Source organism: Giraffa tippelskirchi, chromosome X (genome assembly GCF_054371585.1).
Source record: "Giraffa tippelskirchi isolate mGirTip1 chromosome X, T2T-mGirTip1v1.2.pri, whole genome shotgun sequence".
Classification (NCBI taxonomy): Eukaryota; Metazoa; Chordata; class Mammalia; order Artiodactyla; family Giraffidae; genus Giraffa; species Giraffa tippelskirchi.
Window position 1 is genome coordinate 94,466,170 of NC_137289.1, and position 26,800 is coordinate 94,492,969.

Sequence of the window (26,800 nt, forward strand, 5' to 3'; positions counted from 1 at the left end):
TCACTGTGGATTACCGCCAGCGGAATGTATGTTGCTCCGGTGGCCCTGGCCATTTGAGACTTTGTGGCTGTAAACAAATGTACAGCACAGACTGATGGCACTGGGAGTGCTGTGTCACCGCCTAGGCCTTCTTTTCTGTCCCACTGGACTTGGAAGACACTCCTCCATGGGTCTCTTGCGCTCCTACACATCTTGCTGAGTGTGACAGGAAAGCAAGGCCCCGAGTGCTCTTTCCCTGGCATTTCTCAGGTTTGTGCTTACAGCAAATGACTCCAAGGCTGGTTTCCAGGCTTCTCTTAGGGAGCAGGTTGCCCAGGCTCAGGGTCCTTTCCTGTAAGGCAACTCAGTGCACAGGCAGGCATTTGTCAAGGATGATCTGCGTCACCTCTGCGGGAACTCAGGCTTAGGAAACTCACAGCCTTTTAAAACTCACAGCCGTTTTTAAAAAACGGAATCTTCCCTGTTGCTAGAAGAGAAAGAGACCTTTTCCTCCTTCCCTTTTCTTAGAACATTTCCTTGAGAAAACTGGTATTTATAAACCCTTCCTCTGCCCCTTGGGTACATATGTAAATCTGAAAAGGGTTCATAAGCCTTCTGTCAGCAAAACAACCCGGGAATAATTTTCTTTTGGGCCTAGGAGCCATCTCCTTGAACTATAAACACCAAAGCAGACAGTGCTCTGTCTCTCTGTCATCCTGGCACCTTAGCCTCAGGCCCTGGCTCTAAGCTGGAACACAGTTCAGTTCAGTTCAGTCCCTCAGTCCTGTCTGACTCCTTGTAACCCCATGGGCTGCACCACGCCAGGCTTCCCTGTCCATCACCAACTCCCAGGGCTTGCTCTAACTCATGTCTGTCGAGTCAGTGATGCCATGCAACCATCTCATCCTCTGTGTCCCTTTCGCCTACAGCCTTCAAACTTTCCCAGCAACAGGGTCTTTTCTAATGAGTCAGTTATTCACATCAGGTGGCCAAAGTATTGAAGCTTCAGCTGCAGCATCAGTCCTTCCAATGAATATTCAGGACTCATTTCCTTTAGGATTGACAGGTTGGATATCCTGGCAGTCCAAGGGACTCGCAAGAGTCTTCTCCAGCACCAAAATTCAAAAGCATCAATTCTCTGCCTCTCAGCTCTCTTTATGGTCCAACTCTCACATCCATACATGACTACTGGAAAAACCATAGCTTTGACTAGACGGACCTTTGTGGGCAAAGTAATGTCTCTGATTTTTATCACACTCTCTTGGATTGTCATAGCTTTTCTTTCAAGGAGCAAGCATCTTTGCATTTTGTGGCTGCAGTCACAATCTGCAGTGATTCTGGAGCCCAAGAAAATAAAGTCTCTCACTGTTTCCACTGTTTCCCCATCTATTTGCCATGAAGTGATGGGACAGGATGCCATCATCTTTGTTTTTTGAATGTTGAGTTTTAAGCCAGCTTTTTCACTCTCCTTTTCCACTTTCATCATGAGGCTCTTTAGTTTCTCTTTGGTTTCTGCCTTAAGGGTGGTGTAATTTGCTCATGTGAAGTTATTGATATTTCTCCCGACAATCTTGATTCCAGTTTGTGCTTCATGCAGCCAGGCATTTCCCATGAGGTACTCTGCATAGAAGTTAAATAAGCAGGGTGACAATATACAGGCTTGACGTATCCTTTCTCAATTTCGAACCAGTCTGTTCCTCCATGTCCAGTTCTAACTGTTGCTTCTTGACCTGCATACAGGCTTCTCAGGAGGCAGCTTAGGTGGTGTGGTATTCCCATCTCGTGAAGAATTTTCCATAGTTTGTTGAGATCCACAGAGTCGACGGCTTTAGCATAGTCAATAAGGCAGAAATGCATGTTTTTCTGGAATCCTCTTGCTTGTTTTATGATCCAACGGATGTTGGCAATTTGATCTCTGGTTCCTCTGCCTTTTCTAAAAGCAGCTTGAACATCTGGAAATTCTCGGCTCACGTACTGTTGAAGCCTAGCTTGGAGAATTTGGAGCATTAATTTGCTAGTGTTTGAGATGAGTACAATTGTGTGGTAGTTTGAGCATTCTTTGCCATTGCCTTTCTTTGGGATTGGAATGAAAACTGACCTTTGCCAGTCCTCTGGCCACTGCTGAGTTTTCCAGATTTGCTGGCATTTGAGCGCAGCACTTTCACAGCATCATCTTTTAGGATTTGAAATAGCTCAGCTGGAATTCCATCACCTCCACTAACTTTGTTCATAATGGTGCTTCCTAAGACCCACTTGACTTCAGGATATCTGACTTCAGGATATCTTGACTTCCAGGATATCTGACTCTAGGTGAGTGATCACACCATCGTGGTTATCTGGGTCATTAACATCTGTTTTGTGTAGTTCTTCTGTGTACTCTTGCCACCCCTTCTTAATATCTTCTGCTTCTGTTAGGTCCATGCCATTCCTGTCTTTATTGTGCGCAATTTTGCATGAAATGTACCCTTGGTATCTCTAATGTTCTTGAAGGCATCTCTAGTCTTTCCCTTTCTATTGTTTCCCTCTGTTTCTTTGCATTGATCACTTAGGAAGGCTTGCTTATCTTTCCTTGATACCTGCTTGTCATAAGAGACAGGAGAAGTCTGACTCTGCCTTCGGATAAAGACAATTAACTGGCACAGATGCCACTACCATGACCAGCTGAGCTTAGGATGAACTACAAGAGAATGTAGAGAAAATGGTGGTCTCAGGTCCTCTTGCAGGACCACTAGTTGTCGTTCTTCTTAAGAACATTCAGGTACTGGACTGTGTATGCTCAGTTAAGCAAAAGGTTGATTTCTTGCTACCTTTGCAGTCTGATTAGCAGATTGCGCATGATGCCAAGCACAGTCTGGTTTAATACTCAGTAATGAAATCATTCTGTCTCTATTCTCCATTTGTGGAGAAGATCTCCTGCGTTTTCAGGAGACTGTATTTTTAATTTTCCCAGTTTGCTGATGAGGCTGGGATGGCCTGAAATTTCCCGAACTGAGCAGACCAGTGAAGATGAATTATAAAATGCCTCCCCCTTAGCTCTTTGCTCTTTTCCAATACTACCTGCATGGATCTCACTGTCCAAATTCTAGATTTTTTTTTGAGTAAGCATGCATAATACAGGACCTAAAAATCCATCAGGGTCACCATCAGCTTTAATGGTGGGAAAGATGGGAAGCCCAGATGTTGCCTGCAGATCTCTCTTGAATGGCCACTAGAGCTCTAGATGACATTTGGAAGGGAATCCATTTGAAAGGAAAATGCAGGCTTATGTTGGCCTGAGGATGCTTCCATTAATTTGGATGAATTAACACATGCGGTGGTTTTTAGAAGAACCTCTTGCCCAGGTTTCCCTGGTGGCTCAGACGGTAAAGAATCTGCTAGCAATGCAGGATACCTGGGTTCAATCCCTGGGTCAGGAAGATCCCCTGGAGAAGGGAATGGCAACCCACTCCAGTATTCTTGCCTGGAGAATCCCACGGACAGAGGAGCCTGGCAGGCTACTGTCCATGGTGTTGCAAAGAGGTGGACACGACTGATCGACTAACACTTGCACTTTCATCCCCAGCAAAGGAATTACTTGTGTTTACAGGATGAGTATCATCCTAGGAAGAAGGTTAAACATTATTTGGGAAGATGTAGGAAAATGGAAGAGGAAATGGGAGAATTAAAGTCACTTTCTCTTTCTGCAAATCCTCCTCCTCCTTTCTCTGCTGTCTCCCCTCATTTTGGTCCCTTTCCATAGCATCTCTTTATCTTCACACCTCGATCAGACTTCTAGTGAAGGCAAAACTATGATCTTCAAGATGGGCAGTTAAATAGATTTCCCTGCAAAGAAGGCCAAGGAGACAGTAATGAATTATCGGCCCTATGTGAGGTGTGTGAGTCTCATGCCCCAGCTCTGACTCCATTTCGGGCTTAGCCTAGATCTCGGCCTTCAAGAGTATTTTCTTATCTACAAACTATATAGCTAGAAAAGCAGAGATGAGAAAGCAATACTGTTAAGGAGTAAGTGGGAACTTTAATAAAAGATGGTGTCCCCACCCCACCTCCCATGGTGGCTACAGGATGGGGATTTGTCACTTGGAAGACCAGCAAAAATGGTGCTAGGCTGAAAAATACAATATGGGAAAGGAAACCCAAGAGTCATCTAATTCTACATTTTTCCTGACTCAATGACAAGACAGTTAGCCTTCCCTAACCACTTTGCCAATGAAACTGATGCCATTAAGTGGCTACCCAGACTTGAAACAGTACAAATCTACATGCTGTTCAACTTCCCTACATTATTCACTGAGGGATTCTTTTTGTGGGCCCAGGAAAGACCCACAGAAGTTTGCACAAGTACCTGGCAGTGTGTTTTCAATTTACAGCCCCAAACATTGGGATGTGCCCTGGTAGCTGCACAGAATTCTGCAAGCAGCAGGCTGTGGTTGGTTGATGGAGCAGGCATGTCAGGACCGAAAAGCAACCCAGCATATCAGGGGGAAAGGTGGCCAAAAGACTCAGACTATATGCCACCTCCCACAACCATGGAAGAACTAATGACTTGAGGGACCCACTGAGAGGCCTGCAGATAGCCATACTTGAAGTCCTTCTACGAAAAGTGAGCTGGGAGAAATCACCCCACAACTTACCGGCCTGGATCCAGAGGCAGTTCAAAATCACCCACTAGTCCTAGCAACGTTTGCTTCAACCTAGAACAGACAATTGCATAAAACTTAGCAGCAGCTGCTCAATTTGGGGGCATGCTAGAGAAAAAGGAAGGAGAAAAGAAGCAGTTAAACATCACTGTGTTAGCCACTTGGTTACAGCTATTTTCTAAGGGAAGAACCCCTACTCTGGACAACACGTGAAGGGAGCCAAGTTAGGTGGGAAAACTGTATGTCATTATTACATTATGCCAAGACACTGGATGAGGGACTGGAGAAAGAGACTCCTGAGAATGCAGAACCTGCCGGAACAAGGGAATCAGGAAAGCCCAGGACGAAACCCTCAGCCAGGGAATACTAGGGAAAAGTCTCAAAGTCAACTGATTGAGGGAACCTTGGAGGTGGAACCCAGTGAACTACAGGTTTCAATAACTTTCCCTGAGGCTAATCTATGCTTGCCTTTTCTGGTAAATATTCATGCTGCAGAAGACTCTTGAGAGTCCCTTGGTCTACAAGGAGATCAAACCAGTGAATCCTGAAGGAAATCATCCCTGAATATTCATTGGAAGGACTGATGATGAAGCTGAAGCTTCCAAGGCATGATGTGGACAGGAGCAGGAGCAGGGTGGGCAAGATCAAGGGCAGGATGTGGGTGGGCTCAGAGGCAAAAGTGGGTGAATTGGGGGGCAGGGTTTGTGTGAGGAGCCACCAGGGAAGCCCACTTGGGTGGGATTGGGAGAAAGTGTGGCCTGGGTTCAGGGTGAAACCACCCTCCTCTTCATCTTTAGCACCTCACTTTCAATCTCTCCCCAGAGCCACAAGGCTCTTCTAAGATGTTTACAACCCACAGAGTAAGAGGTCCCAAGCCCTCAGTGGACCCCAAGGTGAGACTTTTCCTTCTCTATTTCATGACCTTCCATTTCTCCCCTTCTCCCTACCTGACCACCTTCTTCTTCTGGTTCTCCATGCTTGAAGTGCCTCCTATTCCTTCTTCCCTCTGCCTGACTGCTTTCATACCTACTGACCAATCTCGATGGGTCCCCTCCTCTCTTCCTGACCTCCCCTACACTCCCCCGCCCTACTGCTCAGGCATCTTCTAGTCTCACTTTTCTCTCTGCCTGGTTGCTGTTTCTTTATTGATAAGCTCCTTGCCTGACCACACCCCTCCAAACATTTCTCTTTCTGCCTGTCTCTCTCTTTCTGCCTGTCTAGCCTCCATTCCTCTCCTGCTCAGTAAAACCATCTCCTGTTCCTCCTGTCTCCTTGCGTGCCCAGCTACTTTCTTTTCCTAGCCCCTGCCCGACATTCCACCCCAACCATCCCTGAAAAGCCACCCTCAATTCTTCTCTTTTGAATTTCGGACTTCCCTTCATTTATGTTTTTGTTCTTGCTGCCTCACTTGTCCAGTCACCTTCTCCCTGCTTCTCATCTCCAAAATCCCTTCTTCTTTGCTTGATCAGCCCTCATCCCTCCACACTCCTGACCCCATTCCTCACCTCCTCTGTGTTTTACCAACCTCCATTCATCTACTGTGGTCCAGCTAGTAAAGAATCCGCCTGAAATGCGGAAGACCCGGGTTCAATCCCTGGTTTGGGAAGATCCCCTGGAGAAGACAAAGGCTACCCACTGCAGTATTCTGGCCTAGAGAATTCCATGGGTCCATGGGGTCGCAAAGAGTTGGACATGACTGGGCGGCTGTCACTCACATTCATCTACTTCTCCCTGTCAGACTTCCCCTCCATCCTTCCTCTCCTTCCTGTTTGATCTCTTTCTACTCTTCCATCCATCCTACCCATCACACCCTTTCCTACATCCCAGCTTAGCTTCTTCCTCCATCCTCCGTGCTTGATCATACCCGCTTTGCCCCCTTCTTCTTTACCTAGTAATCACTGAATTCCTCTCTTCCTTCCTGCTAGGTCACTTCCCGGCCCTCTCCTTCTGCCCGACTGCCCTCCAATCCCCCTCTTCCTCTCATTTACCTGCCTGATCACCCTCCATAGCCACCCCCCTCCATACCTCATCATTATTCTTTCTGCCCTCAGGCTCCAGATGATCAGGTGTGTGGTTGTCCACTAGTGCACAATGTCTTTGAGGTCACTGATGATTTCTGTCATCTCCCCAAATGCCTTTGCAACCTCCACTATTGCTGGGAGAAGCTGAGGCGTGCCGAGGTGGACCTAGAGCATGTTTGTGTGGTAGGTTACGAGGCTGAGTGTGGCTGAGGGGCAGCATGGGATCCTAGAAGCCCCTTCTTACACTTACCCCCCGCAGTTGCACGAGCTGGTTGAGCAGGAACACAAGGAGCGCACAGCCATGATGAATCGGACAGGGTTGCCGGCCCTGATGCTTCACCAAGCAATCCAGCATGATCCACTCACCACTGACCTTCACTCCAGAATAGACAGCTGAGCTCTGCTCAACTGAGGTCCTATGCCCGATACCTGGCCCAAGGGAGACACTACAAATTTCTCACACACCTGTTCCTATAACCATGTCTTTCTCAGGGCATCTCAAAGTTTCTCTGTGCTTCTCTGTTCCCCATTTAGTATCCTGTCTCTACGCCTCCTTAAGGTGGACTGGTCTTTAAAATTTCCCCATTTCAGTCCTTTCTCTTATCCCCCGTCTCTCTCTTTCCTGAATCTGGGCGGGGCCAAAGGGTCTGCCCTGTGCTCATCTCCCACTGGCCAGAGTTTTGTTTAGAAACTTGAGATTAGCAAGACATTTTAATATCTCCTGGTGGCCCCTAATCCAGTCTCTGTGCCCACAAACTCAATTCCACACCTCCGATGGTGGTGGGTCACAGTGCAGCTTTACTTGGGTGGCAGGCTCATTTGGAGTTGGCTGAGAAGTGCTGCACACTCAGCTCAGTTTGTCCTTTTCTGTCAAGGGAGAGGTGAGGCTACAAAGTGGGCACCAGTGACCCTGAGTCCCCCATCCCAGGCCATCAGTTCTGTCATTGTCACCTGATCAGTGCACTTTGACCAACTTCTGTATAATTCTTGGCATTCCCCAGGCCAGAGGTGCTGGAAAAATGTTGCAATGGAGGGAAAAGGTGATGATTCCGCTTTGGGACACTGAGGAGAGTTCAAGGTGTCAATGCGATCGTGCCCTTGCCCCTGCCCATCTTGTTCCACCCCTCACCATACCATGAGATCCCAGCCCTTCTGTCAGCCTTGGCCCCTGTCAGTAGAGTCCTGGTCTATGCACACCCCCACTCCCAGACCTCTGATCCTGTCTTGTTCTCCTCTTCCCACTACCCTGCTCTGGGTCTACTCTTTCCAGCTGACTCTGTCTACCTAATGCCTGTAGGGTTGCCAGAAGAGGATTGGGACCTCTGCCACATCTGCCTTTGCCAGGCCCTGCCAGGCCAGTGGAGGTGTGTCCAGTAACGCTGCCTGTGGGGACTGGTATGCCTCCAATGAGAGACTTCAACTACTCTTCCTGTTCTTTTTATATTCACTTGACCCTCAGAGATTTTTGGGGGGCAAGTAATTTTCACTATTGTTTCTTCTGCATGGACTCAGATATTTCATCTAAATATTTCGGGATGTTGCTCTAGACTTACACCTCGTATTCCACCATCACGAGTATATTAGTTATCTAATGCACTCCCTATCTGGTGCCATATCTCCTTTTTTTATTCCCAGTATTGTATTTTTTTCTTTCTTGATCATATTTTCCAGGAGCTAATCCCTTTAAATAATTATAAGATTAGATGTTAGTTTTATTTATACTCCCTAAGTTTATATTTATTTATGTAAACTTTCATTTGATTAATTGCCACCTTGATTGTTTGTTTTGTGTTTCATTTGTATGTGTTTGCTTCATTTTGTTCTTTCTTGAATTGAATTCCTAACTTTATTATTTTTTGTTTTCCAGTCTATTATAGTAGTAAAGGATTTGAAACTACACACGTTTTTCTAATGCAGCTGTACCTCATAAACTCTGGTCTGAAAAGTGCAACTTCAGAATTGATTTCTCACTCTGATTCTACCTTTTGAGGAATGTTTCTTAGTTTCTAACTGCTTAAGCAGTTTTGGCTATCTTTCCTTTCTATATTTGTAATTATGCTTTTACTGTGATGAGAGAATGTAGCATGTTGAATATGAATACTCAAAATATGACTCAAGATTTTCTTTGTGGCCCAGATTACTCAAGTGAGTTTTGTAAGACTTTTCATGGATGTAAGAAAACATATTTTCTGTTAGGTTCAGATTACTCATTAGGACTTTTCTATCTAGTTTGACAGTTACTGCTTCTTTACTCTGACTTTTGTCTTTTTGTCTGTTCCAACTCTTCTGTTATCAAAAGATAGAATAAATGTTGTAATATTTTAAGACAAATTTCTCTTTGTAGTTGTGTTTTTGGCAGGTAGAGGTGGGAAACCCTAAAGTTTTGCACAATCTTAGGCTCTTTTGCACAACACCACTATAGGTTTTCTCTGTTTTGCTTGTTGAGTCCTTTTGACCTTGAATTTACTTTGCCAAGCACATCATCACTGCTTCTTTTATTTTGCAGCCACTAACCTTGTGTGTGGGTTTCCCAGGTGACTCAGTGGTAAAGAATCCACCCGCAATGCAGGAGAGATGGGTTCTATCCCTGGGTCGGGAAGATCCCCTGGAGTAGGAAGTGGCGCTCCACTCCAGTATTCCTGCCTGAAAAATTCCATGGACAGAAGAGCCTGGGGGCTACAGTCCAGGACTTGCAACGAGTCAGACACGACTGAGCAACTGAGCATGCACAACCTTGTGTATCTTTGCCTAAACCTTATTTTTCTCACTGTTTAAGGTATGCTTCTTTTCAACTGTATGCATTTGTTGCTCTCATCGCACACTTGTGTCTTCGGCTTTAGTCCATTTAAATACGTGTAAGTACGATAATCTTGTCTTTTCTATTATACCATCCTTATTATCAATTTTACTGTTTCCTAAATGCAACGTTTTTCTTTCCTTCTTCCTAATACTTTGATGCTTCTGTTCATTTTTGTCCCTCCCCCTTACCGCATTAATGCTTTTTATGTTTACTAATTGTACAATTATATATTGGGTCACTTCTAACAGGCATGATTTATGTGTTCTCTATTATTTGATCAGAATATAATCAGCCTTTCCTTGTAGAGAAGGATATTTATCACCCGTATTTGCCTCAGGAAGATGAACAGTATTATTTTTGGGTTTTTCTAGCAATATTTATACTGATCTTTGGAAGACTGTATTTTTCTTAGGGTAAGTCAATTCTGCTTCAAGAAAACTTACTTAGTATTTGTACCTCAAGGTCCCAATCACTTTATTTACCATAATTTAACTCTAGTTACATGAATGTGCAAATGTTTTACCACAACAGTTGTTGCTAACCATTGTTTTGCTCTCTTATTTTGAGGTCTATCTTCTCATTCCGTATTCATTTATTTAGAATACTTCCTTTAGTGTTTTCATCAAATAGAGTAAACTGGTGGAAGAGTCTTCAAATTATTTAGTGTCTGAACCTGTTGTTCTTTTGCTTTAAGGAGTGTTTTCTTGGGAGTGGGTATAGGATCTCTGCACTAGAGTCCTTCTTTTTAAGTACACTTTTTATTTTTGTATTGGAGTGTAGCAGATTAACAATGTTGTGATAGTTTCAGGTGGCAAACAAAGGGACTCAGCCATACACATATAGGTATCCAAGAGTCCTTCTTTATTGATGGCCTATGAGAAGTGGCTTCTAAGATGGCTCCCAGTGATCCCAGACTCCTGGTAGTCAAGACTTTGTGTAATTCCCTCCATTTGTGTGACTCACTTCTAAGCAGTAGCATACCTTTAACACTAAGGAGATGCCACCTTCGTGATTTGCTTACAAGAGATTGTAGCTTGTGTCTTGCTAACAGACTCTCTTCCTTGTGGACTTAGTGAACCAACTTGCCGTGTTGGGGAGGCCTAGATAGCAGGGAACTCAGGATTGCCTTTGACGAATAGTATGAAACTGAGGCTCTCAGTCCAACAGCCCAGATGAACTGGATCCTGCAAAAAACCACATAAATGAGCTTGGAAAAACATCCTTCCCCAGGTGAGCCTTCGCATGAGGCCCCAAGCCCTGCTGAGACCTTGATGGCAGCCACACGAGAGACCCTGAAACAGACAATCGAGCTACGCCGTGCCTAGGATCTTGACCCACAGAAACTATGAGATAATCAGTATGTGTTGTTTTCGACAACTCAGTTTATGGGGATGTGGAGACAGACAGGTAGGGACTGGAGGGTCAGTGATTTTGTGAAAGATACTAGGTGGGTTTCTGAAATGAAAACCATAGCATCCATCAGGAAAGTTCAGTGTTTGGCTGCTCCATGAGGCAGTTTTCAAAACTACGTGGGTCATTAATTGGTAGTCTGGGGAGACAGATAATTGGAAACCTGCGTGGGATGGGGCACTGCTGCACTTGTGTTGGTTATTATTCAGTGTTGTCATAGTCATCACTGTGGATTAGTAATATGAGGAGCCTGGCCATTCAAGTGACTTTGAAGTGTCCTCTGGCAGTCCCTGTAGTGCATCCATGGGTGGATTCTGCTGGTCAGTGAGTGATTGGCAGCGAGAGGAATCAGGGGTATAGTGCCAGGGACGTGAGGTGAGCAGAGACCAACATTTTTGAGTTGGTCAGTCACAGGGGGACTTGGTGCACACCTGGTTTCCAGGGTCTAAGAAAGGAGGGAGGATGAGTTTGAGTTTTGGCCTCTGTCAGAAAAGGGAAATTCAAGCAGGTTGCTGTGGATGTGCACAGAAATATGCAGAAGCTCAGTTTATGCCCACAAGATGTCCTCCTTCAGCCGGAGCATCTTGAAGACGATGGATAATAGGAGTATTGTTTATTGGGAGCCGACCCGGTATGGGGTTCAGAATCACAGACTGACTTTGGAGTCGGCTGACCTTGGCTTCAGTATTTCCTGGTCTTTCTACTTGCTAGTAGTGTGACCTTGGGATAACTGACTTAGCCTCATTGTGCTTCAACAGCTTCTGCTGCCAAATGGTTTTAATGATCATCATTGTCATGTAGCTGGCAAGGTTACAGTGAAAATTAAATGAGGTACCTGATATTGATCAGCAGGGCCTCAGGGCAGAGCAAGTGTGTCACAGGAGGGGCAGATTCCAGACTTGCTGCCCCTGAGATGAATCACCATCCCACTGCTGAGCGTGAGTACCACGTGGCTGGTGTCCCACATCCAGAGCCCTGCCTGTTTCAGTGAAAAATGTGATGTAGTTGATGGAGGAAAGGTGGGATGAAGGGTGAGCCCCAGAGCCGGGGAGAGGGGGAGGTCCAGGGTGTCTGCAGGCAGCAATGTTCAGGTAGGGTGACCACCAGCCCCAGCCTGGGAGACATTGCCCCCTGATGTCCAGCACGCCCCACTGGCTCTGTGGCAAAGGCTCAGCTGATCACCACCCGAACTTCTGTTTTCCTGATCCTTGGGGATTTGCTAATTTCCCCTCTACCCTGATCTAGGGCAGAAAATTCCTTTTTTTTTTTTTTGGAACCTAGAGGATGGCCAGGTAGTAGGGTGAACACAGTCTCTAGGGCCCTTCTAGTTCTTCCTCTTCTTCTCAAAGATGAATAAAGTGGCCTGAGAAGGTACATGAGTTGCCCAGGTCCCTGGGGTTGTGACTGTAATGAACTGGAGCCAGGTCTCCTGACTGTGTCCTCCACCCTCCCCACACTCCAGCCAAGACCAGCTTTCCCACTAAAAGTTCCCCTTGAAATTTTGCAAACAGAGGAGAATGAGGGAGCCAGACATTGCCCCACAGCTCCCTTCTTCTGACACTCCCGAGTCTGCTGTCAACTTCGGGGACAGGCTGGTTGTCACAGGAGCTCAGTAAGACAGTATGTGTTATAAAACTGCATTACTTTAGTTTTGTTGATTATATGGATTTGAAATAGTTAAATGTATTTTATATTATTATATAGATTCATATATGTTTATAAATGTGTAAAAATGTATATTAATATATATGATTATATAAAAATAGTTTCATTTTTGTAACAGGAAGTGACACAATCTAAGTAGAAAGAAGAAAATTAAAATGACCTCTAACTCTATTATCACCTAACTATCAATTCTATTAACGTTTTGATGTTTATGGTTTCAGACATTTTTTCTGTGTATGTGCATGTGTGTCTGTTCCTGAGTGTTTAATATATTAGTAATATATGCACACTTAGTTTATATGAAAATTAGAATTGTTTGTTTACCTTCATTTTTTGCTCTTTACACTAACTTAAACATTTCTCCATGTCGGCAAATATTTTTGTATGCAAATTTAACAGTTGCATAATATTGAGTTTTTGCATGTATCATCATTTTTATAACCAATATACTGTCAATCTAGGAATCATTTTAGGAATCAGTGACCTAAAATAGACTGGAATGGGTGAATTTAACTCAGATGACCGTTATATCTAACACTGTGGGCAAGAATCCCTTAGAAGAAATCGAGTAGCCCTCACAGTCAGTGAAAGAGTCTGATGTGCAAGAGTCTGATACTTGGGTGCAATCTCAAAAATGACAGAATAATCTCTGCTCGTTTCAAGGCAAACCATTCAGTAGCACAGTAAACCAAGTCTATGCCCCAACCAGTAGTGCTGAAGAAGCGGAAGTTGAACAGTTCTATGAAGACCTACAAAACTTTCTAGAACTAACACGCAAAACAGATGTCCTTTTCATTATAGGCAATTGGAATGCAAAAGCAGGAAGTCAAGAGATACCTGGAGTAACAGGCAAATTTGGCCTGGAAGGACAAAACAAAGCAGGGCAAAGGCTAACAGGGTTTTGCCAAGAAAACGCACTGCTCATAGCAACACCCTCTTCCAACAACACAAGAGAAGACTCTACACATGGACATCACCAGATGGTCAATACCAAAATCAGGTTGATTATATTCTCTGCAGCCAAAGATGGAGAAGCTCTATATGGTCAGCAAACACAAGACCGGGAGCTGACTGTGGCTCAGATCATGAACTCCTTATTGCCAAATTCTGACTTTAACTGAAGAAAGTAGGGAAAACCGCTAGACCATTCAGGTATGACCTAAATCAAATCCCTTACGATTATGAGTGGAAGTGACAAATAGACTCAAGGGATTAGATCCAAAGGACACAGTGCCTGAAGAATTATGGACAGAGGTTCATTGTACAGGAGGCACTGATCCAGAGCATCCCCAAGTAAAAAAAATGCAAAAAGGCAAAATGGTAGTCTGAGGAGGCCTTACAAATAGCTGAGAAAAGAAAAGAAGCTAAAGGTAAAGGAGGAAAGGAAAGATATACCCATTTGAATGCAGAGTTCCAAAGACTAGCAAGGAGAGATAAGAAAGCCTTCTTCAGTGATCGATGCAAAGAAATAGAGGAAAACAACACAATGGGAAAGACTAGAGATCTCTTCAGGAAAATTAGAAACACCAAGGGAACATTTCATGCCAAGATGGGCACAATAAAGGACAGAAATGTTATGGACTCAACAGAAGCAGGAGATATTAAGAAGAGGTGGCAAGAATACAGAGAACTATACAAAAAAGATCTTCATGAACCAGATAACCATGATGGTCTGATCACTCACCTAGAGCCAGACAACCTGGAGTGTGAACTCAAGTGGGCCTTAGGAAGCACCACTATGAACAAAGCTAGTGGAGGTGATGGAATTCCAGTAGAACTATTTCAAATCCTAAAAGATGATGCTCTGAAAGTGCTGTGCTCAAATGCTAGCAGATTTGGAAAACTCAGCAGTGGCCACAGGACTGGCAAAGGTAAGTTTTCATTCCAATCCCAAAGAAAGGCAATGCCGAAGAATGTTCAAACTACTGCACAATTGCAATCACCTCACACGCTACCGAAGTAATGGTCAAAATTCTCCAAGCCAGGCTTCTTCAACTGTACGTGGACCGTGAACTTCCAGATGTTCAAGCTGCTTTTAGAAAAGGCAGACGAACCAGAGATCAAATTGCAACATCCGTTGAATCATCGAAAAAGCAAGAGAGTTCCAGAAAAACATCCACTTCTGCTTTATTGACTATGCTAAAGCCTTTGACTGTGTGCATCACAACAAATTGGAAAATTCTTCAAGAGATGGGAATAGCAGACCACCTGACCTGCTTCCTGAGAAATCTGTATGCAGGTCAAGAAGCAACAGTTAGAACTGGACGTGGTAGAACAGACTGGTTCCAAACCGGGAAAGGAGTACGTCGAGGTTGTATACTGTCACCCAGCTTGTTTAACCTCTATGCAGAGTACATCATGGGAAATGCCTGGCTGGATGAAGCACAAACTGGAATCAAGATTGCCGGGAGAAATATCAATAACTTCACAGGTGCAAATTTCAGCACCCTTAAGGCAGAAACCAAAGAGAAACTAAAGAGCCTCGTGATGAAAGTGGAAAAGGAGAGTGAAAAAGCTGGCTTAAAACTCAACATTCAAAAACCGAAGATGATGGCACCCGGTCCCATCACTTCATGGCAAATAGATGGGGAAACAATGGAAACAGTGAGAGACTTTATTTTCTTGGGCTCCAAATCACTGCAGATGGTGACTGAAGCCATGAAATTCAAAGACACTTGCTTCTTGGAAGAAAAGCTATGACAATCCAAGAGAGCATGAAAAACATCAGAGACATTACTTTGCCCACAAAGGTCCGTCTAGTCAAAGCTATGGTTTTTCCAGTAGTCATGTGTGGATGTGAGAGTTGGACCATAAAGAGAGCTGACGGGCAGAGAATTGATGCGTTTGAACTTTGGTGTTGGAGAAGACTCTTGCGAGTCCCTTGGACTGCCAGGAGATCCAACCAGTCAATCTGAAAGGAAATGAGTCCTGAATATTATTGGAAGGACTGATGATGCAGCTGAAGCTCCAATACTTTGGCCACCTGTTGTGAGTAACTGACTCATTAGAAAAGACCCCGTTGCTGGGAAAGATGGAAGGCTGTAGGAGAAGGGGACAACAGAGTATGAGATGGTTGGATGGCATCACCAACTCGATGGGCATGGGTTTTAGCATGCTACGGCAGTTGGTGATGGAAAGGGAAGCCTGGCGTGCTGCAGTCCCTGGGGTCGCAAAATTTGGACACAACTGAGCGAATGAACTGTACTGATACTGTTAGTAAACATGCATGAAGGATAGTTTGGGTTTTGACAATTAATACCACTGTAGTTACATTTATGCACTTAAATCTTTCTTCATATACGTGACTGATTTCTAGAAATTGAAGTCTTGGATCAGGGTGTAAGGAAAAATATTTAACGACTTAGGAGGGGATAGTCGGTACACTTAGTCCCAGTGAGAAACCTGCCTTTTCTAAGTGTCACACAATCATATCAGTTACAGATACACAGCTTGTGGCCATAGAAATATGGTGCTCCTTGGGTCTCCCACAGGGTGCGACCCCCAGCTGAAGTGTGGGTGTTTTCAGACGGGTGGATCTGATCTCTACAACACTTATGACTTCACAGACCAAGCTCCTTCCCAAAAAAGCAGGAAGTAACCAAGTTTTTAATGAGCTATCATTAATTCATGTATTTGTTTTTTTGCATCCATTGCTTTCCCAGTGTCTTTAGGGGGCCTTTAAGAATCCCTGAAGCATAGCCAAAGCAATCTTGAGAAAGAAGAATGGAACTGGAGGAATCAACCTGCCTGACTTCAGGCTCTACTACAAAGCCACAGTCATCAAGACAGTATGGTACTGGCACAAAGATAGAAATATAGATCAATGGAACAAAACAGAAAGCCCAGAGATAAACCCACACACCTATGGACACCTTATCTTCAACAAAGGAGGCAAGAATATACAATGGAGAAAAGACAATCTCTTTACCAAGTGGTGCTGGGAAAACTGGTCAACCACTTGTAAAAGAATGAAACTAGAACACTTCCTAACACCATACACAAAAATAAACTCAAAATGGATCAAAGATCTAAACGTAAGACCAGAAACTATACAACTCCTAGAGGAAAACATAGGCAAAACACTCTCCGACATAAATCACAGCAGGATCCTCCATGACCCACCTCCCAGAATATTGGAAATAAAAGCAAAACTAAACAAATGGGACCTAATTAAAATTAAAAGCTTTTGCACAACAAAGGAAACTATAAGCAAGGTGAAAAGACAGCCTTCAGAATGGGAGAAAATAATAGCAAACGAAGCAACAGACAAACAATTAGTCTCAAAAATATACAAGCAACTCCTGCAGCTGAATTCCAGAAAAATAAACGACCCAATCAAAAAATGGGCCAAAGAACTAAACAGACATTTCTCCAAAGAAGACATACAGATGGCTAACAAACACATGAAAAGATGCTCAACATCACTCGTTATCAGAGAAATGCAAATCAAAACCACAATGAGGTACCATTTCACACCAGTCAGAATGGCTGCTATCCAAAAGTCTACAAGCAATAAATGCTGGAGAGGGTGTGGAGAAAAGGGAACCCTCTTACACTGTTGGTGGGAATGCAAACTAGTACAGCCCCTATGGAGAACAGTGTGGAGATTCCTTAAAAAACTGGGAATAGAACTGCCATATGACCCAGCAATCCCACTGCTGGGCATACACACTGAGGAAACCAGAATTGAAAGAGACGCGTGTACCCCAATGTTCGTCGCAGCACTGTTTACAATAGCCAGGACATGGAAGCAACCTAGATGTCCATCAGCAGACGACTGGATAAGGAAGCTGTGGTACATATACACAATGGAATATTACTCAGCCATTAAAAAAATACATTTGAATCGGTTCTATTGAGATGGATGAAACTGGAGCCCATTATACAGAGTGAAGTAAGCCAGAAAGAAAAACACCAATACAGTATACTAATGCATATATATGGAATTTGAAAAATGGTAATGATAACCCTATATGCGAGACAGAATAAGAGAACACAGATGCATAGAACAGTCTTATGGACTCTGAGGGAGAAGGTGAGGGTGGGACGTTCTGGGAGAATAGCATGGAAACATGTATAATATCATATGTGAAACAGAACCCCATTCCATGTTTGCTGCATGAGACAAATACTCAGGGCTGGGGCAATGGGATGGCCCAGAGGGATGGGGTGGGGAGGGAGGTGGGAGGGGGGTCCAGGACGGGGAACACATGTAAACCCATGGCTGATTCATGTCAATGTATGGCAAAAACTACTACAATACTGTAAAGTAATTAGCCCCCAACTAAAATAAATAAATTTATTTGAAAAAAAAAAAGAATCCCTGAAGCAAAATGTCCAGCTATGACTCTATAAATTTAGGTCAGAGGAGATATAGAGAGAATGAACAAAGTCAGCACCAAGATCTATCTTGAGTGTAGACAGTTGTGCCTGATAGTCCTGCAAAGTAAATAAAATTGAGCTATAAGTTTCTTTCTTACCTTCCTATTAGATGCAGCTGGAAAAGAAATGCAGTCATTTGCAAGATTTACATTGGTCACAGGTAGAAAATATGCCAATTCTTCCAGGGTAAATGTTTCCTGATAATTGAATTTCAAAAACAAGTTTGATCTCCTTATGGAGTGTAGATGAGTTAACCTTGTACTTTATCATCTAAATCAGGGCACTTTAGAATGGGGAAGGGGCATTGTTAATAATTATGGTGGGGGACTTCCTTCCTGGCAGTCCAGTAATTAGGACTCTGTGGTCTCACTGCTGAGGATCTGGGTTCAATCCCTGGTCAGGGAACTAAGACCTCACAAGCTGTGCAATGCAGCCATTAAGAATAGTAATAGTGGTTATACCAAACAACAGGTGTAAACTGGAAAAGGGGTCGGCCTAAGGAAAAAGAGTGTTATCGACAGTAATCTTGTCGTTAAGTGTATTGTAGTAGGGTCTGCCACATGTTTAAGGGGTTGTTCTTATGAACTAACTATGGGCTCACGTAAGTTATTATTCCAGTGTACTTACATTCACAATCTCTATACTTATTCAATCTGTTCTTATTGATGAAAGCAACATGACACAAAGGTGTATCTTAGTTTCCCTTATATTTATCTGGTCATTGTATTGTCACAGTTTTTGTTTAAAATGAATGCTGCTGCTGCTGCTGCGAAGTTGCTTCAGTCATGTCTGACTCTGTGTGACCCCATAGATGGCAACCCACCAGGCTCCACCGTCTCTAGGATTCTCCAGGCAAGAGTACTGAAGTGGGTCGCCATTGCCTTCTCCGTTAAAATGAATAATCATTTTAATTAAAAAGAAACAATGAATAATTCCTCTTGAATTCATCCAGTTTCTCATTGTGAAATGAAGCTTTTACGGTAATCTACTCTATGATTTCAGTCTCAGGTGTCTTTATTAAAAGGAGAAAAAGAAGGTAAAATTCAAACTTAGAACAGTTAGCCAAATATAGAGGAGCTACATGCAAGTGATCCAGGTTGGACACAGGGAAAGCAGATGAGGATGAGGATGATGATGATAGAGAACACTCCTATTGCTCTCTGTTTATGCTATGTACTTATAGTTTTTAGGACATGCCAGGCACTGTCCTATGTGACACAGAAGTAGGTACACACATATAAACTCATTTAATTCTCTCAGAAACCATATGAGCTGGATACTATTATACATTATTTAAAAAGGAAACTAAAGGCCAGAACAAGTAAATACTTTTCTCAAGATGGCATGGGTCATATGCAGGAGAGATTAAAACAATGCAGCACGTCTCCACTTACATAGTCTATCTGGTACCCATTTGGGGGCTTCCCTGGTGGCTCAGATGATAAAGAATCCACCTGTTAGTGCAGGAGACACAAGAGACACGGGTTCCATCCCTGGGTCGGAAGATCCCCTGGAGAAGGGAATGGAAACCCACTCCAGCATTGCTGCCTGGGAAATCCCATGGACAGAGGAGCCAGGTGGGCTACAGTCCACGGGGTCGCAAAGAGTCGGACACGACTGAGTGACTAAACATGCACCTACATAGTACCCATTTAGTTCTTCCAGCAGCTCAGCTTTACCCTAAGTAACGTACCAACTCAGCTGGAAGGGAAAATCACTGATGCTTTGTACAGAAGATGAAATACAATAGGTTTTAATATTAAATAGAATGAATAAGTTATGCTATTATCCCATTATACTAAATTTTGAAATATTGAGCCTGATCAGATCATGAAATCCAGTCTGTTTTCCTCTTTTAGTTAGGCTAAAATAGTGAAATCTAGAACTTTGTCTTATCCCTGCCAAGCTTCACTATTCTTTCACTCCTATGCTGTACTCTTTTTATCCACAAGCCTCATTTCATTTATTCTAGAGATCTTATGCATCCCGATTCACAGGCATGGATTGAGACTTCTTCCAACTTTCTACTTCATTTAGTATATATGTACAAAATTCACTAGAGCCAATAATATTTAGTTACAGCTAACACTATTCAATGTAAAATGTTGATGCCTGTGCTGAAAATAATTATCTTTAACATTCTGAGCCCATAGACTTCCTTATCAGCACATAAATAGAGTCATCAGTCTGGAAACATAGCTATGAATGTGAGTTTGTATTCTGCCAGTTGCCAAAGTGAAAGTCGCTCAGTCGTGTCCAACTCTTTGCAACTCCATGGACTGAACAGTCCCATGGAATTTTCCAGGCTTGAATACTGGAGTGGGTTGCCTTTCCCTTCTCCAGGGGATCTTCCAAACCAAGGGATCGAACCCAGGTCTCCCACATTGCAGACAGACTCTTTACCAGCTGAGCCACAAGGGAAGCCCAGAAATACTGGAGTGGGTAGCCTATCCGTTCTTCAGAGGATCTTCCTGACCCAGGAATCAAGCCGGTGTCCCCTGTGTTGCAGGCGGATTCCTTAACAACCAAGCTATGAGGGAAGCCGCGAGTCATGAACGTGTCCTCAAAACATCCAGCTTATTCCCCACTCCAATAATTATTCACATACACGTCTTCCATTCATTTGGCTCTTTCTGCTCTTTGTGCCAGTTCAAAATACATATGTGATTCATAGACCAGTTAAGAGCACTATGCTCTGAAAATTAGTCCACAGTCTCACCACAACTTTAGGGAGACATAATTTTCTCTGAATGTTAAAAGCAGACTTTATCTATGCTGCCCGCCTTGATGCTTTTTGAGGGAGAGCTGTCTCCTTCACTAGAGTGATTAATGCACAAGGCTGAATTCTTTTTTGTTTTCAAGCCATTTCCCCCTTCCTACTAACGAACTCTTTTTGACACACTTTAAAAATAAAAACCCACTGAAACATCTCCAAAACACTATTAATGTCAGTACTTGAACTGTTTGCTCCATTTTTCCACTAGAAAATTTAAGGATAAAATATTATTAATTGTTTAAAGTTTCCTCATAGGTATAGGATGGAATACAATCATGTACCACACAATCGAAAAACATTATCTTTAAAGATATATTTCTGGAAAGAAAGCAAAAAAATGATTAACATGGGTAGTCCCCGGGGAAGAGAACCGGAGCGTAGAGGTGAGAGTGAGATGTTTTAGTGTCTACTCTTTCACACATCTGAATTTCAAAGTTTGTGAATGTGTCATCTCTACAAACAAACAAACTCTGACATCAGATTGTATACTCTTGCTCATCACCCTATACCTCATCCTCAGCTGCTAACTTTGTGGTGTTTCAATTTCTCTTATAATCTGCTACTTTGAATGTTAATTGGATTTCTTATACATGTGGGGTTCCATTCCGTGAAGTGCTTGTTCTTATTGTTCTATCCATTTGTAACTGTAGATATTTTGCATTTTCCTTCTTGATGAGTACCTTCTTTTCTTTATCCAAACTTTTTCCTTCCAATTAAATTAAAAATTAAATAGAGGGGGGAAAGTTTTCATTTGCTCTGAGTTCTATGGGATGGTGGGGGTGAGAAAAGGAAAAAAATATATTAGATACTGGAGTGATTAAGGGCCCAATTTTATGGAACAGGTGAAGCCTGTATCTAAATAGAGCCCTAAATAATCAATAGCCCAGGCACAGAGAGAAATTTCCTATGTAGGAAGCATTAAGAAAACTGGAGTTAAACATGAGTTGTGGAAGATATACAGATACAAGTTTGAGTTAGAAATAAGGGGCCTGCTGTCATTAAGAGCAAAGTTTCATTATCATGTGCTACATAATAGGGAGTAACTGCAATTTTATTTCATAAGGCTAGCACAAGATAAATGTCATGGTTTAGGTAATGATATCTGTCAGTAGCACTTAAAATAAACTTGTCAAAAAATGGAATTAGTTATCCCACTAAGAACAGAATGATTCAACCAGGATACAATATGGACTTGTGTTGTGGTGACAGAGATGGGACTTAAAAGGGGGGGGCATTTAAATAACACTTTCAAAAAGAGAAAAAAAGAGGAATTGCAGAGTGAAGAATATTGGAGAACAATATCTGATTTGGGCAATGATGATTCCAGTTAATAATATATTTAGAGTGAAAGAACTGCACAGTGAGGAATGTCACTCCACATAGGTAAATTTTGGTACTAAGGTACAGACATAATGCAAGGACTAAGGGTATCACTATATGAGTCAGTAGAACAGGAAAATAAAACGTGTTCAGAATGGATGGAAGATTCCATTAAGCAAGGGAGGAGCAGAGGACAGGAGACAGCGCCTTTCAGTTAAAGGGAATGGAAGGAAAAAAGTTTGTAAAAAGAAAACAAGGTACTCATCAACAAGGAAAACGCAAAATATCTACAGTTACAAATGGATAGAACAATAAGAACAAGCACTTCACAGAATGGAACCCCACATGGATAACAAATCCAATTAACATTCAAAGTAGCAGATTATAAGAGAAATTGAAACACCACAAAGTTAGCAGCTGAGGATGAGGTATAGGGTGATGAGCAAGAGTATACAATCTGATGTCAGAGTTGACATATATAAAACAAAATGAGGTTGGTTTTAGATGACATTGAGAAGCTGGAGAGGAAATGGAAAGGGATTGGCAGGAGCAAGGGCAGGAATTGGTTCTTTTGAAAGGAAGCAGAGCCATGAAATCCGAACACATAAGGACAAAAACTATGGTGGGGAGGGGGGCAGGACAAAAGAAGCACCAAGTAGTAGGGAAGGAAAAAAATAACTAGGAAAGCAAGGTGCCTGAGATGGTAGCGTGGCATGTGATCTAGAGTACAGGGGTAGGGGGAGAAGGGCAGATAGCTCTCCTGCCAAAAAGCCAAGCAAAGAAGACAATGGATATTCCCAAGGGTCATACTAGGACATGGCATTTAAGTATTAAAGGGGCTTCTGTCAACTCTGCCTAAGCAACCCTAAAAGTTTAGAGACTTTATTTTTTTACAGAAACAGTTTACAGTTTTTAGTGAATCTGTAAACCAAAAAGCTCTCGTTTCCAAGTAAAAACAAGTTCCAGATCATGTAGATGTTTATAGTGACTAGTTTACCTAAACATATATCCATGTTCAGTTGTAAGATGTTAACTAAAATTCTGTGACAAATATGCTTTTTCTTAAATACCAAGAACATTAGAGAATTAATGCAGTCCTAAGGGTAATCTAGTGGTCACTAAGTTTTTCTTAAGCCTTCACTTAAGATGCTGTTATTTCTAGCACAGGTAAGCAGGCACAGTCTTTCATATGATCAAACACTGGAATCTTGGATTGCTACCATAACAGCTGGCTTGCAAACAAGTAGCCAACCATTTAAAGAATGTTTTAAGTGAACAACTTGCAAACCCCAGGGTTGGATAAACCCTCAGAATGCATTTACAGCCATAGCAACTGTGCTTAAAGACTGTACGGGTTGTTCTTCTGAAATGAGATCTCTCAAAGCAGTCGAGTTCAAAATAAACGATTTTAATTAAAACTGGCATAGGCACAATTTTCCCACCAATTTGTGTGTGTCAAGCATTTAGTGAACTTTTCCACTTGAAAAAGTGATATAGAAAACCAGATACCATGTTTCACTAATTACAGAGCCTTCAGGAGACACCACATCTCTGCTGACCAAAGCGTTTATAGGGAAATTAATTTCCTGCTCCAATCTCCTGCTCTGCGTCTTCTGTTCCTTGATTCATGCTTGAGAAGTTTTCACTTTACTTTTGGTTTTGTCACTTGGCTTGCCTGTCCGGGTTTGGGCCTGCTGACCCTGCCCACTTGAAGAGGCAGCCTGCTGTGCTGCTTTCTGCTTTAACACTATCCAATCAAATGCATAGTCATGTTGGTAATTCAGGGTCCTGAAAAGAGTGCGGAATAGCCGCCTCAGGTACGTATAATCTGGGGCTTCCTCAAAGGACAGCCCACGACAGTGCTTTAAGTACATGGCAAATGCTACAGGAAATCCGTCACATAAGACTTCAGCAGGCGTGGTCGTCTTAATTTTGCTAATCATTTTACATTTTTGCTTCATTGTTGGAGCCTTTAGTCCCTGCCATGGCAGGCTGCCTCTACAAAAATACATCAAAAGATATCCTAACGATTCCATGTCATCTCGGCGACTTTGTTCACCCCCAAGATGTGTGTTGAGGCTGACAAAGTCGGGCGTTCCAGTCAGATGTTTACCGTCTCTATAGGGTATGTGTTGCCCTGTCCTGCTGTCTCTGTACTTCTTGGCCAAACCAAAATCAATAAGGAACAACCTATTCCACTGCTGCCCAGTCCCGATTACAAAATTTTCTGGTTTAATATCTCTATGTATCATATTCATCGTATGGACATATTCGAGTCTACTTATCATCTGATTAGCTAGCATCAGTATAGTTTTCATTGTGAACCTTCTTGAACAGAAATTGAAGAGGTCTTCGAGGCTGGGTCCCAGAAGATCCATCACTAGCACATTGTATACTGTTTCCTGACCACACCACCGTATCTGGGGGATGCCAACCCCACCCTCAAGGATGCTGTAGAGTTCCTTTTCATGTATCAAGAGCGGCTGCCTCACCTTCCGTGATTCTAATTTTACAGCCACTTCTTCGTGGTTGGTGAGGTCAATTGCCAAATAAACGTCCCCGAAAGAGCCAGAGCCGATGTGCCGTACCAGTTTATATCTCCCTCCGACAATGAAATCAGCCTTGTATCCGCTGCTGCTCGCCATCCTGAGAGACAAAGATGGCGTTAGGGTTAAGCCCCAGCACCTCTAAGGGGACGATGGACGCCCGTAGGGCTCGTCCACGGAGCAAGGCTGTGAAGGCAGGCTAGGAACAGAAAACGCTGGCTGTTTCTCAGCGTTACAGGGCCCAGAATTGGCCAAGGGGAACCTGACCACCGCTACTGTCAGGTTTCTTTTCACCAGCCCTCAGATTGTTAAGGGGGTTCTCACCTTTAGCAGGCTGAGCCACTTGTTTCTGGCGGCGGCCGCGGCCTCGCTTTCGCGGCGAATTCGGGGGCTGGGGAGCCGTGAAGTTACGGTGGCGATACCGCTGCCACCACGGCCGCCGGCTCCGGTCAGGCCAGGCGAGATCCCTCGTCACCCTGCCGACGCTGCCATCTTGGTACAACGGCTGCAGCCAACACAAACTGCCCCGAGTTCCAGGAGGGCGCTTCGTGGCGCAGAGAACTCTGGGAAAGGGATCACGGGCGCTCTTAGAACCTTCAAGCCAGATTCTCTTCAGAGCCTTTCAAAGGCATCAGCCTCTCCTAGAAAAACAGATCTACTCCACGTCCCCCATCTCCTCAGCTCACACATCTGAGCAGCTGTGATGTGGGGTTTCCTCCTGCAATGTCCATGGGCCCTCTCCTTGCTCCAGCTTGAAGATGACCTCTGGTTTGGGAACTTGGTTCCCTGTGAACAGGACACGATACAGGATTGGGTCCGGGTCATTGGGTTTCAGGGCCTTTCAACCACACTTCTATCTGCTCTTCAGGAAAGGGATCCCATTTCCCTGGGAATAGAGTAATATTCAAAGAAGTGCAAAAGGACGGAAGTACCTCGGGCAAATCAAGGATGACACCATTACACACTTCGGATGCCCCAGAGCATTCAGCAGCTGAGAATGGAAGCAGCCTCTCTGAGGCCCCTGGCAGGTGCACAGGGCAGCTGTGCTTACTTACCCACCGCGCACAGGTGGCTGTAGGTCTCCAGTGTCACATCCCGGTACAGGCACCTCTGTACAGGGGCCAAGTGCTGCCACTCCTCCCTGCTGAAGCCCACAGTGACGTCCTCGAATGACCCCTGTTACAATACAGTCCCATTCAAGGTGACATGGTCAGCACTGGGGGTTGGATGGAAGAGATCTAGGAAGTTAGTTGTCTTGAATGATTTTCGCCATGATATGCTATGCTTATTAAATACCTAGTTATACCTAACACTGTGCAGGGTAAAAATAGCTAAAGCTATTAATTTCTCGTATTCAACATGTGTTAAATTCAATCAGTAAAGAATTATTCAGAAATTAAGATTAAATTAGCTTTTCTAAATCTTCTAGTTCTTTTAGGAAATACCTAGAATTCATTTTTTAAACAGGTAGGTACCAGACACGCTAGGTTCCTTGGCCAGTGCTGTGTGCTAATTCGCTTCAGTCGGGTCCGACTCTTTGTAACCCCATGAACTGTAGCCCGCCAGGCTCCTCTGTCCGTGAGATTCTCCAGGCAAGAAAACTGGAGTGGGTTGCCCTTTCCTTCTCTGGGGGTTCTTCGTGACCCGGGGATGGAACCCGAGTCTCCAGCATCGGCAGGAGCCTTCCTGCCATCCCAGCGTCACCTGGGAAGCCTATCTGAGACCTCAGCAAAAACACAGTTATTCCTATTTCTCCCACCAGTTTCTTTGAGGCAACCTAGCCTTTTCCATCAAGCACCTACAAATTTTTCCAGCCTCTACCCGCTGCCCAATTCCAAAGCCACTGCCATGTCTTTTTAGGTGTTTCTTTTTTTTTTTTTTTCTTTTAGGCACTTTTTATTTTCAAAAAAAAAAAATTGTCGTTTATATATATAAACAATTTCATTCTCTCAAAAAATTCTACAACTATACAGCTGTTTGCTCCATTATTTGCATAGGAAATGACCACAATACAAAAATAAGAGGGAAAAAGAAGCCAAACAGCAACCAATTTATGCTTTTCCTGTAAGTATGTTTCCACGTATAAACATTTTGAAGCCTCTTACAAAATATTTACACCATTTGTCATCTACGTACACGTTTTTAAGAGAAACTTTTCTAACAAACAAAACTATAATTTATCAAGTTATGAAAATTTTCTAAAAAAATTTACTATATTACCACAAAATAAATAAAGATAAACAATATTTTAAAAACAAAATTAA

At 43.3% G+C, this 26,800-nt stretch overlaps 2 pseudogenes across 1 annotated transcript; both read right to left on the reverse strand.

Moving 5' to 3' along the window:
* On the reverse strand, positions 1-26,664 carry LOC145535699 (zinc finger protein 510-like; annotated as a pseudogene).
* On the reverse strand, positions 23,378-25,071 carry LOC145535531 (casein kinase I pseudogene; annotated as a pseudogene). The gene is made up of 2 exons (XR_014075450.1): positions 24,861-25,071; positions 23,378-24,636 (listed from the first exon to the last, which is right to left on the reverse strand). The product of XR_014075450.1 is annotated as a casein kinase I pseudogene (transcript).
* Positions 26,665-26,800: the final 136 nt, after the last annotated feature.